Raw genomic sequence first — 12,276 nt, forward strand, 5'->3', positions numbered from 1 at the left:
ACTATGTGTAAGTGTGTGTGTGTGTGTGTGTGTGTGATGACCAGGGCAAAGTGGAGCTGAGAAGTTTTAATCCTTCGCTTCCCACGCTTCCCCAAGACAAAAGCAAAACTGTCAATAGTCCTCGGTGTCTTGGTCCGGTTGTCGTCCTTGTCGTTTTCCGCGGACCTACCCATTCCAGCTTTAGACCATGACCTACAGCTCGGTCGCAATGGGTCCAGAAACAGATTTTAATCGGATTATGCGTCAAGATTTTTGTGTGTTCTTTATTGTCGCTGTTCCCTTCGCCGTTCGGCGTTGAGTGCTACATTTCGGTTTGGGTAACCCAACAAGGTATGAACAGCTGCTAGTGGAGATCCTTTGTGCACCGAACCTTCCACCTTTTATGTTTTGCTTATCAACCAAACACCGAGGCTCTTTCCGAGAACGGTTTATCGCTTTCCCAACATCACAGGGTTCAGGAACTTATTTTCCAAACCACATCACATCAGACACTTAAACGCTCTCGGCACAAAAGGAGGGTTGTTAGTTTGACCTTCCACCGTTCCATTGTATAACAATCCACTATAGCACGAGGTACGTAGCGCTTTGTCGAGTTAAGCAATTTTCCCGTCACAATATGTCCAACAATCAAACTGACTCCTCGTCAAGCCCGCACAAAACGGTGATACATATTTTAGAGGAACCAAATTCAACGCGCTTTGCTTTTTCAACCTCATTTTCTTGCAATCAAACGAGCCACGACGAATTAGAAAATAAAACTACACAATCCCAGGCACACACACGCGCACACAGACATGTTTACCAATCTTTCAACCAATTTGAAGAACGACAACGGTAGCAACGGTTCTACTGTGTACCAACAGAGGAACACATCGTTTGAGGGTACTGCACCACAACACCACACCACATTAACCTTTCACACCGAAACCACCAGCACCTAATGACACTCAGCCCCGTGGCCACCCTTCATCGATTTATCTTCGTTTCGGCTTAATTTATCATAATTTATGGGAGAGTGCATTCCTGTTCGCACCCATCTCGAAGCTCGCGCCCCGATTCGACGGTAGAACGGAGACGGGGTGAACGCACACTTGCTACTTGCTTGCGGGTCGATTTTCCCCGGAACGACCTCACGGAGGGGGGGGAGGGAAGAAAATGCGAGGGGGGCGGTTAGATCACCATCACACTCGGAACATCACTCGGCGTGCGGCGTGCCTAAATATAGGTTGCGGCCGTGCGTCGACATGAAACTGGCAATCAGATGGCCCCGATTCCCGTTTTCTCCCGCATCACCGGATGGGCATCATCGTCGTTGGGCAGGATGACAACATCATGCCCCTCACTCGACTCACCAGGTTCCGGGTATCGGGGGTCCAGCGAAGCGAGCGAACCTTCAAGGAGCTTTCGACGCGCTGGAGACGTCGACGACGTTGCCCAAAAAACCGACACGAATCCCTCCGCGACCGAACGCCACGAGATATCGCCGATAACTGAATTCGGGCCAGCTGCCAGTGGCAGGCCGCACTTCCGTGCGAGTCCTGACGGTTCGGGCCACGTTCGGTCCCGGTGCGGCTTTTCACGCCGCCGACTTCGGCTCTTTGGGGCGGCTCGGGTGTCGTGCGTTTTTTTTTCTCTCGTCCTTGTTTGGTGGCCTTCGGCACAACCAGCCACAGAACGTCAGAAATTGGCACTAACGTGTTGGGAAGCTTCGGAGGACTTCTGCTCGAATCCACTCGAACCGGCCGTGTGACTGCTCGAACGCGTCGTTTGTCAGGAGCGTTGCGAACATCGGCGCATGCTCGGCCCTTTACCCTGGCCTAGGCATCCGACAGCCGAACGCTGCATGGTTCACGCTTTTCGCCGAAGCCGTGCATAACCGTCGATTGCAGAGAGATATAAAACTGAGCAACTCTTTCGCGCGAAAGCGCCTCCCCTCCCCCTTGGGGATACTGGAATATGCTCAAGGTTGCTTCCGGTGGGGCCACGAACCGGTATGTATGTGTGTGTGGGGGGGAAGATGAGCATTTGGGCTCAGTTGACGGGCAAAACACAAACATCGGTCAGCGACGTCATGCGACCAGCTGGAGCGTCGATGCGGCGTTTGCTGGCGAAGAATTTTTCCGCACATTTTCACCCTTTACCCAAAAAAAAGAGAAATAAATAAACATTGCAAAACCGATGCTACCGATGTCCTTTGGAAAACGGTCATCCGGAGCAACATTTTCGGGTGTTTTGTTTAGTACATCACGTTATGTTTCAAAAAAGGAATTCCTATTGATTTTGGCTTTGTTTTTTCCTTTGGCTGATTAAAATGTCATTAACTGGAAATAATACAAAACTTTTGAAACCTCTATCAATGCATCCATTTTATCGATGCTATTAAATCAAGTGTTTGAGTTTGATATTGAGTACTTCACTATGAATTAAACGTAGAATTGAAACCCTGATCCATGGCAAACAGAGCGGTCTTGAACATGTAAATCCACTTGAAATTTTTAAATATTATGCCCCTCAAAGGATTTCCTTAAGGATTAAAAGGCATTCGATATTTATAAAACTCTAGTTTAGTTTATTTCGAAGAAATCATCCAGCTATCTGGATGATAAAAGCATCTTGCTCGCATAATTTGCTGATTTTGCAAACCAGTTTCGGTGATTTAGACTTGGAAGCAAAAGCTCAAGATGAAAAAAGCCGTTAAATAAGAAAAATCAGCGGCCGAAATAACATTCAAAAAATGAAAAAAGTCGTTGAATAATAAAAATCAGCGGCCGAAGTAATATTCAATCTTTGCTTGGTTCTGAAGTTATCTTAACTGAGAATAACTAAGTTATAGTTCAGAAAAGATTTTTCAGAAGGTAAGTTCTTCAGTTAAAGCTTAGACTTTTTTTTTATGTTCAAGATCGGAAAATTTTACACAAGAAAGAAAACAAAAAAGGGTTAGGGTAGTTCTCGTATTTTTTTAATTTTGAGATTGATTAAAGATCAAACTGAAGTTATAACGGAATCAGCTGGAAACATAGTTTAAGGACTTCAATTTAACATTACAAAAGTATTCCTTTCTAAAAATATTTGATGTTTAGCTAAACAAAATAGACAAACTCCAATATCTTTAAAAAATATAGAGCGTTCATTCAAACGTCACGATTCGTCATCCGATTAATAAACTATCAAAACCACAGTAACAGTTAAATATAGGCAAATACTTTCGTATTCCGCATAATAACGAAGAAACTGAAACGAAACAGTGATTTCCGAATGGGTTAAATTTACATTCACTTACAATCATCAATTTTTCAATGTTCCTAGAAGGGAGGGGTGTTTTGTTTTTGCAAAACTTAAACTTTTCATTTGCACACATATATTTTGCATGTCTAATACGAAAGTTTTGATGTGATGTGCAGTACGACATGTTGGAGTTGTACTCCTTCGTCTATAGTAAAGGAAGGAGTCTGTTTGAGTTGTTCAATTTGTTCTTTCACCATACGCATAATGTTTTATAGACGGATCTTTTTTATTATTTGCCTTCATGGCATCAATATTTGCCAACCACATGCCCAACTTCTCTATCATTTTAAAATCTCTAGCTCTAAATAGATATGAAAATCCATTAAAACGGAGCAAAGTAAAGATCACAGACATAGAATGGCAAGCAACTGAAATTTTATTGCAAATCTAAAACATTTCCCTTCATGTTTAGCGTGGGGCTGTTAGTCATGTCCGTTTGGAGACTTATCAAATATTTACCTTTGCACACGTGAATAGTCCCTACAAAGGTATAGGGGGGTCACGAATTGATTGTTATCCGAACAAATGCCACCGACGTACAGGCAACTTCGCAGATCACTGAACTAAAATGTCCTGCGTGTTTTAAATGCCTTTAAGTTGTTTTTGTATCGCGTGCCGTCGGGGGTTAAATTAATTACTACCGAAACGCAATTGCATATATTGTTCACTCACGCAAATCCATCCAAAGAAAAAAAAAGGAGCAAAACCAACGTCGACATAAATCAATGCCCAAGCAACTCAAAAAAAAGGCTGACCCTTACCCCCAGTGAAATCGGTTAATCTTCCACGCCGTTGCTGTCATCGCCGTCCCAAAACCGGATGCATGAAAATTAGAATCGAAAAGTTCACCAAGCAATTATCTTGCCGTCGCCTTGCCGACCGCCTCCTTCGGACCGCACTGTAGCCTTCGTGGAAATCACCCCTTGATTTCCCACTAGAGAAAGGGGGCACAAATGTCATGCATGTATAAATCAGTGTTAATGTGACATTTTAATGTTGCTACACGCAGGTACACTGACGGTTCCCGGACGCGACCTCCCACCTGCAGCAATGCGGTCGAAATGGATGCGTGTGAAAATGGACCCGTAATCCGTCGAATCCGTTCGACCGTAGCGAAAGGAAGGAGTTGCAGGGGAAGAGAAACACTGATCTTCACTGCTGCTGTTATTTTTGTTCGTGTTGTTGATGATGTTTGCGATGATGATGATGATGATGATGACGTGAGGAAAATCCGTGACCCCAGCGGCGGAAGGTTTGGACAATCGTTTCACTTGTCTTCACGCAAACCGGGAGCACATTTTCCCGGAATTGAAGTTCCCCCTTTTCCTTGCTCTTTTGGCACGCTTTCCCTAATTCGCTCAGTTTCAGGAATCCATTCTGCCGTATTCTTGAACCCACCCTCTGCACACCACAACCCGGTTGATGGTTGCTTCAAGTCGTTCCGCAGGCCTCCGCAAAAGCCCTTCGGCAAGCAATAATAATTAAATAAATATTTTATTGTGGTACATAAATAAATTTGCCCACCAAACACGGCGGCCCACGCCTGCGTTCCTGCTTGATCGCTTGAAATGGTTCGGACCGAAAATGCCGCAGCAACAACAACGACGGTGCACCGGCCCCACGCTTTGATGGCTTTTGCTGCCCGTCCTAGGCCCGAGCTGTTGTAGAAGGATATATTTTGAGGCGCAACCGACTATCAAACAACATCGACTTTCGGAACGACGATGGTGCCATCCCTCGACGGATCCCTCTCTAGTGTTTCGGCATTCGCTGAAAGAAGCGCTTTCCAGGAAAGGCTCGATGTAACCTGCAGCACCACTATCCTTTTCCGTCACCGGTATTGGTTTGGCTGAGCATCGATACCATTTCCGCGCCGTTGCGGCATTTGTTTATGCTTGTCGAAGCATTATTTATTGAGCCGGGGGTTGGTGCGATGATGCTATCATAAATTGAATTTGGATTTTGTCGTCCATCCTTTCGGTGATGCTTGTCCGTCGGAAGGTCAACGAGCTAATAGCTCAATAAAATATTTCCTTATTTTTTCCTGCGTAGACAAAAGTCTTACTCTTTCCACAGGTAAATAAAACTATATGCTTTTGAAGCTATAGAGCATTATAGAGTCGAACCCTTTAGAATACAGCCGTTGCCAGCTAACGTTGCCTCTAAAGCGAATGATTTTGTCTTTTACGCACTTTATTTTGAAATAACTCATCAACTATTGTCTCTAAAGCAACTGATATTGAAATAACTCATCGATAGTTGTCTCTAACTCACATGTTATACGTATGCAGGCACGTATGCAGCGTATAATAATAGCTTTAAGACCCGGTATAAATCACAAAAATAATAATGTTTATTGTTCTTGGAGTTTCACAATGTATCATAACCACAATTATATTACTTATTCCCTAGTTTTTGGCTAGAGACAAACCCAGATGCGTTAGACACAAAGTCAGATGAGTTAGAGACAAAATGAGATGAGTTAGAGGCAATAGTCGATGAGCTATTTCAATACTACATGCTTTAGAGACAACAGTTGATGAGCTTTTTCAATCATCCGTGGTTTAGAGCTGAACATAGGTGGCAAACCCTGTATTTAAAGATCAAATCACGTTTCAGTGCATTTTGGAACCCATGGAGATACAACTTTCGTTGCGAAAAAGAAACTTTGCTTCCCTTCTCTTCGAATCCCATTGATCTGCTTTTTTTTTCTTAAAAATATTTTAACTTCAACTCAAACCAATGCCGGAGGCAACATCCTGACTTGTGCTTCGCATTTGAGCACATCCTTCATCAATCCAACCAAAACCCTCGGTGTCCCTTCAGAAGGACACCACGTGTGCCGTTTTGTTATGACCTTTTTGCAGCTAATCCCTGCCACCAGAGAAAAGGACAGACGCACAAAAAAGCAACCTACCACGTACCTACGTACACAACTGCACTTGAATGCAACGAAGTGCAACGTTGCTGTGGAAAAGGCATCAAATCAAACCGAGGGTCTTCTCCCCCGAGGGGGAGGTCAAAACAGGCTACGGATGAAGTGTGACGACACAACAGTCAACCGCAATTCGGGTCGGCAAAACCACAGATGACCCACTGGGATCGAAAGGGGTCATGCTCGGGCTTCGTTCGGGCAGTTGATGTTTGGTTTTTTGGAAACTAGGTTTTGTGAATGATCAAGTGTTTTTTTACTCTTTAAACGTTTTGTTTATGACGGATCAGAGCAGATTGAGGCAGACTATGACAGCTAGTTTATCAGTTTTCTTGCAATGTTATTGAAGGGCCCGTATGTGACCAAAAATCGTTTAAAATCATTTTAAAAAAAGTTATCCAGTTGAATAGTTCCCAAACCGTCTTTTTATAAACAAAAAAAGTTGCATAGACGTCGCTTAATTTAACGAAATCGTATTGTCCGGAACAATGTTGTCATCGTATCGCAAGAAAAGTCCCAAAATGTTGGAGTATTTCAATCAAATTTAGAAAATGTATATTCACACTTCACTTCACACTTCAGGGTACATTTCACCATGAATTGCACCTTCATGCAATGTTTATGCTAAAAGCTTTGATGGTTCGTAGAACATGAACAAAGTTGTTCGTTTTTGTTCCATCTGCTGTCAACATTTATCATTGGGAATGAATAGCTAAGAATTATTTATGTTTATGCAAACAAATCGATTCTAGTGTCGATCGCTGTGTCTGTTCGAATCATTAAAACTAGTAAACATTCATCATGCTGTCAGAGTGAAGTGTGAAAAAGCAAACATGTACCAACGTATTTTATGGTGCGCGTAATGTAACATATTTCAATTTGAAACAAACGCGTAAATTTACACTTGTTTTTTTTCTTGTTTATTTAGAAAGATCCTTTTTATGTATCATCGTAAACGTGCAACGCTTTACCGATGGACCTTCGATGGGCACGGAATGTGGCAGAAAATCTTTGGAAAAATTGCTTCCACATGATTTCAGCAGCTTTATGTCGGTGGCAGCATCTAAGGATAAACTACGGCCTTTAATTTTAAGCCGCACTTTAAGGAAAGAAAGAAAGACACCACATTTCCCGCCGTACGGTGAAGTACGTCCATTTACTTGCTTTTACTACCCGTTAGCCTATGTGTGTGTGTAAGTCTTTGTGCATGTGTATGTGAGTCTGTGTTGGGGGGAGAGCTAGAAAGTATACGCTCGTAAATCATGCCTTTCAACTAATTTTGAATTTTATCACACCTCGTAAATAAACTTCAACTACATTTTATCCGATCATAAACTTGGCACGTCGCGTAGCAGCGATCCTTGGAGGAGATCGTCCAGGGCAGGCAGTTGGACTCTTCCGCGCGTTTCGGTGCTTCTTCGGCGCTATCGGAGAAGTTCGGTAACTCTATCCCGGGCTGTTGTGCGCTTCCCGGGAGAAGCCATCCCGAACCACTACTGGCGGCGAAAGGCGATGAAAAAGATTGAAAAATTAAAACGCTCTCCTTCCAACAAGGTTTTATGGGTGCAAATACCCCACATCTTAAACCACTCGCACGTACCATTTATACCAGCAGGACACCAAGCCATGTTCCACTGTACCAAGGACCAAGTGACACTTAATTATGCTTCGAATGCGGAGCACAAGGATCTAACTCGGGCGTGAAGTTACGACACCACATACAAACCCAAACACAAGGTAAAGAAAACTCCCCCAAGCTTTTCCTTTCGTTTTGACTCTCAGGGGGTCTTCACTTTCCAACGAAGAGATGGTGGATCGGTGTAAGAGTCCCGAAGTGGGAACGAACCAATGGGTTAATTCTCTTGGTTTTTTTTTGCATGCCCAAAGTGTTTGTGGGTAGTGGTTTGGGTGGTTTCCATCTTCAAAATCCAAGAAAGATGAAAAGTGCACATGATTTATGTGCCAAGATTTAGAGCCAACCCTTTGCGACGCATATTAGGTTCGAAAAGAAAGCTTTCCGTCCACAAAATCCTGTCTTTTTGGAAGCGAGAAAAACTTTCATCGCCAACATTGCGTTAAAAACCCCAACCCGTTGAAAAAAAGGCTAAAATGCTCAAGGAAGTTTGCAATTAAGCCGACGGTCTCGTTTGGCCATTATTATCATTCGGTTTCGAGTGAGTGAAATCGAATTAATGCCACACCGGAACCAAACTGGATGAGTGAAAGTTTGGGCAGTAATCGCGCGAAATCTCGACGCGCTCGAACGGCATGCAAAGATGGATATTAGGCCCGTGGAAAACGCGAGCACATTTTCTCACAGACCCTCCGAGGGACTGAGGGATGAGTGATGATTTGTGGATGAAAATTCATCCCAGCGCGCGTATTGAGGCCGCTTGTTACTCCGGGAAAATTAGCACCGGCCCCGAACGCAAAACTTCCATGTCCCGCGCCAGGGACAAACTCTCGCTGAGGACACATTTTTGCCTCAGTGTGGGTGGGAAACGGCGAGACCGTTGACAAATCCCCAGCAACCACGAGGGAAGTTGGGGCAATGTTGAAAATTTGTAATTTTCAAATACCGTTAATGCTTCGACGATTCGGTTGTTTTTCTGTTCCGCCGAGACAACCCATCAGGCGTATCGTGGCTGTGGCTCAATTCTTGATGGAACTTTTCCCGTCACGTGGCTGCCTCCGAGCAGCCCCAGCAGCAATCCTATCCCGTAGTTTCAGCGAGCGTACTTAAGCCTCCCCCGGTACGCAGCAGGGAAATCCTGTTCTGACATTTTCCGGCAGCAGTAGCAGCAGCAGCATGGCGCTGATGGCGATACGCCACGCACGAACAAGCGCTCCTTTCGTCCTGCTGGCTCCGGGTTTTGCCGCTGCCAAGGCGCAAGCAGATAGATTACACATGTTTTCCACTCATCGACTCCGTGCAACTTCACTCCAGTCGGTTGCACACAGTCATCAACGTTGAGCTCACTGCCGGGTCCGGGCGAAACGGGAAAGACACTTCATCTGTCGGTGAAAACCCAAAGCAGCAGTTTAGGGTTGATCACACCAACCTCACTCACACACACAAATCGAGCAGCGGTAACGGAAGCCCTCGGCACCGGCACGGCTCGTATTGAATTTAATTACAGAATTAATCTTCATAACATTTTCTATTAAAATGTACCAGGCTTCCCGCCGGGTGCCAGGGATCTCATTTGGCTCCCACAAGCAATGATGCCACCAACCGACACTAGACAAATTCTCTACAAAACGAGACCATCACGGAGCAAACGAGCATAATAAAATTTACCCGAAAGTAATCGGATCCTGCCCAAACTATTGCACATACCAGCAAGGACGAAATAAAAAGTGCCTTAAATAAACGTGAACAACTGAGATGCTTCTACGATTTGATTTTCCAATGTTTTCCAATTTTCCAACGAAAACATCACAAACATATTTTAGCAAATATTTGCCACCACGAGCGTCCGGCGGTAATTAACTTTCCGATGAATTTTCTCAAACGCCATTTGACCGAACGTGACCGCCGGCGTCAATTGGGCAGAATTGCCGGCAATTGGATTTTCTTATCTTTTGTTTATAATTTGATCGATTCGGTGCAACAACAAAACAACAACCAAAGCAAAAAACCAAAGGCCACCTCAAACGACAGAAAATTAATTTTCTTTCGGTAATTAAACGGCATTAATAATTGATTATTGGGTAGCGAAACAAAATGGACAAAAACTACCCACAAAGTCAGGGAAATTTGCACCAAACAGAGAAACAAAATGCCTCCAAGATGGATAGGCATGGTCTGAAATGTGGAAAAAAAATTGCTATGTTTTTTAATTAAAGGAAAATCCATTGCGCCTCACAAAGGCAAAGGCAAGATAAAACCGTGACCGGCATAAAAGGCTGACCCCCACGACAAAGACGGTCGAATGGTCTGGTGGGTAGATGGGGGAGGGCATAAAACGTGGAATAAAATATTGCCCAATCTCATCTCCGATATTGACTGAAAGGAACCGCACAGAAGACACGAACATAAAACAAGCGAAAAGTCGATCAATGGGTGTTTGCTTTTCGATAAAAATTAATTACATCGAATAAAACCTTAGATGTGACGAACGCACCGCAGGAAACGTGCTGAGCAGTAATTTATCGATGAATAATTGCGGCATTACGAATTCTTGGACACTTTTCTGACGGTTTTTGACGATCCATTTTTCATCGTGGCAAGTGATTGTTAATTGTGCCTTGGAGAGTTCTGGATGTATCTTCGCATGCGATAGAATGTCCGTTTGGTAATACTTTGGGGAAACATACTGCTCTTCAATTTTAATCAAACAAACTTTGCATCTTTTCTCTACCTTCAAAAAGGCCCGCAGACATTCAACAGACTCAAGCCGAATGCCAAAGCGAGCATACATCAAAGCGAAAACACTTAACATAACTTCCGCTGATGAAATGAGACGTAAACAGTGTGTCTATCGGACCCTTAGGAACTCGAACTGTTTCAGCTGGGGAGTAAAAGGATTTTCGTGGTGAACAATCTCCACAACGCCTAGAGAAAATGGGTGGTGGAGGTTGGAAGAAACTTTCCCTAGAACGTGGCCAAAAAAGAGCCATCGTTCACGAGAAAATGTACCGCCTTTGCGTCTGCACCGGAAAATGGCGCACCGGCGCTACCTTTCAACGAACAAACCATATCGATGCACTTATACTTACAGCTCGAGCAACGCTATCGGCGTGTGTGTGTGTATGTGTGTTTATTAGTATGAAACACACATAAAAGCCACGTGAGCACACGGTGTGGAGTATGTTTGCAGGCTTTCAACCACTTCACCGACTAAACGTCTTCGAAATTCCGAAAAGCTTTAAACCATCCTCAAGGTTGTTTCCGTGAAGCCGGATCTATCTCGACACCGTTCGGGAAAACGCACCTACCCACCTCACATCAGCCCGTATGATTTAAAATATCCTCTAGTTCGCATCCGTTTCACCTTACCGTACCTTCTGTATATGTACCGAAAGCCTGTTACATCACAGTCGGTATAACAAACAATACGTTGAACTCACTAAAAGCATCCTTACATGTTTGGAAAGGGCACCAGCGTTTTTATCTGAAAGAAATAAAATAGAAACACGCGTGTCTACGACCAAATCACTCGACTCTTTGGTAGTCAAGATTAGTTTTAACAGCGCACTCATACACGGCTAAAGGGTAGGTCAAAATTCTTGAAGATTATTTTTCACTCCCTACAAAGGTAAAATGAGCTGCGAATGGAAATTTGTAAGTTTTCCAAGCTACAGCTAATTTTAATCCCCTCGACGCAACCTCTCGAGACCACTCAGCAACAAACTCGAAAGTCTGTGAACCCGGGTGAGTTGAGTAAATCAATACCTTATTCCCGGTCTTCATCGATTTTACTCCATCACTTTCGACTCACTTGAAAACTTTTGAATCGAGATTGGAACGATTTCTACACCGATGGCGTTCAATGGCGGCCAGAGAGCACAATGATCCCTTTTACAGGCGAAATATTTGTAGTTTGAATCGTTTTAATGATTTGTTAATGGACCGTTTTCACGGGCCATAGTCTACACCGAGCCATTTTCCTACGAAAGACTCGCTCGAATGATCGTGCGGAGTGTTTAAATTCCTGTCCTTAGCAACATCTGCACATCATGTGTGCGAAGGAGGCCATGGTGTCGTGCGAAGTCAGCTTGCTGGCGTTCTTCCACCACATCATCTTTAACCGTCGACATCGGTGGGAGCAGAAGTAAGAAGCGGCTTGGTTTCGTTTCATTAAAGACACAAGGCCAGTCACCGCCATCCATCGGTTGCCTTCGCAAACACTCCACAATCGGGAATCAATGTACCGGAAAAGGCAAAGAGAAATGGAACCCTCCGACTCCAGTGGAAGGAGACACATTTAATATATTCATACGTGGTGTGTGTGTGTGCGTGTGTCGATCTCGTCGACAAAGGCTGCAGACCTGCTCGCTATACGTACAAGCAGCCCGGTTTTATTGGATCCATGGCGAAGTCGTCGACGAATCGT

Source organism: Anopheles ziemanni, chromosome 2 (genome assembly GCF_943734765.1).
Source record: "Anopheles ziemanni chromosome 2, idAnoZiCoDA_A2_x.2, whole genome shotgun sequence".
Taxonomy (NCBI): domain Eukaryota; kingdom Metazoa; phylum Arthropoda; class Insecta; order Diptera; family Culicidae; genus Anopheles; species Anopheles ziemanni.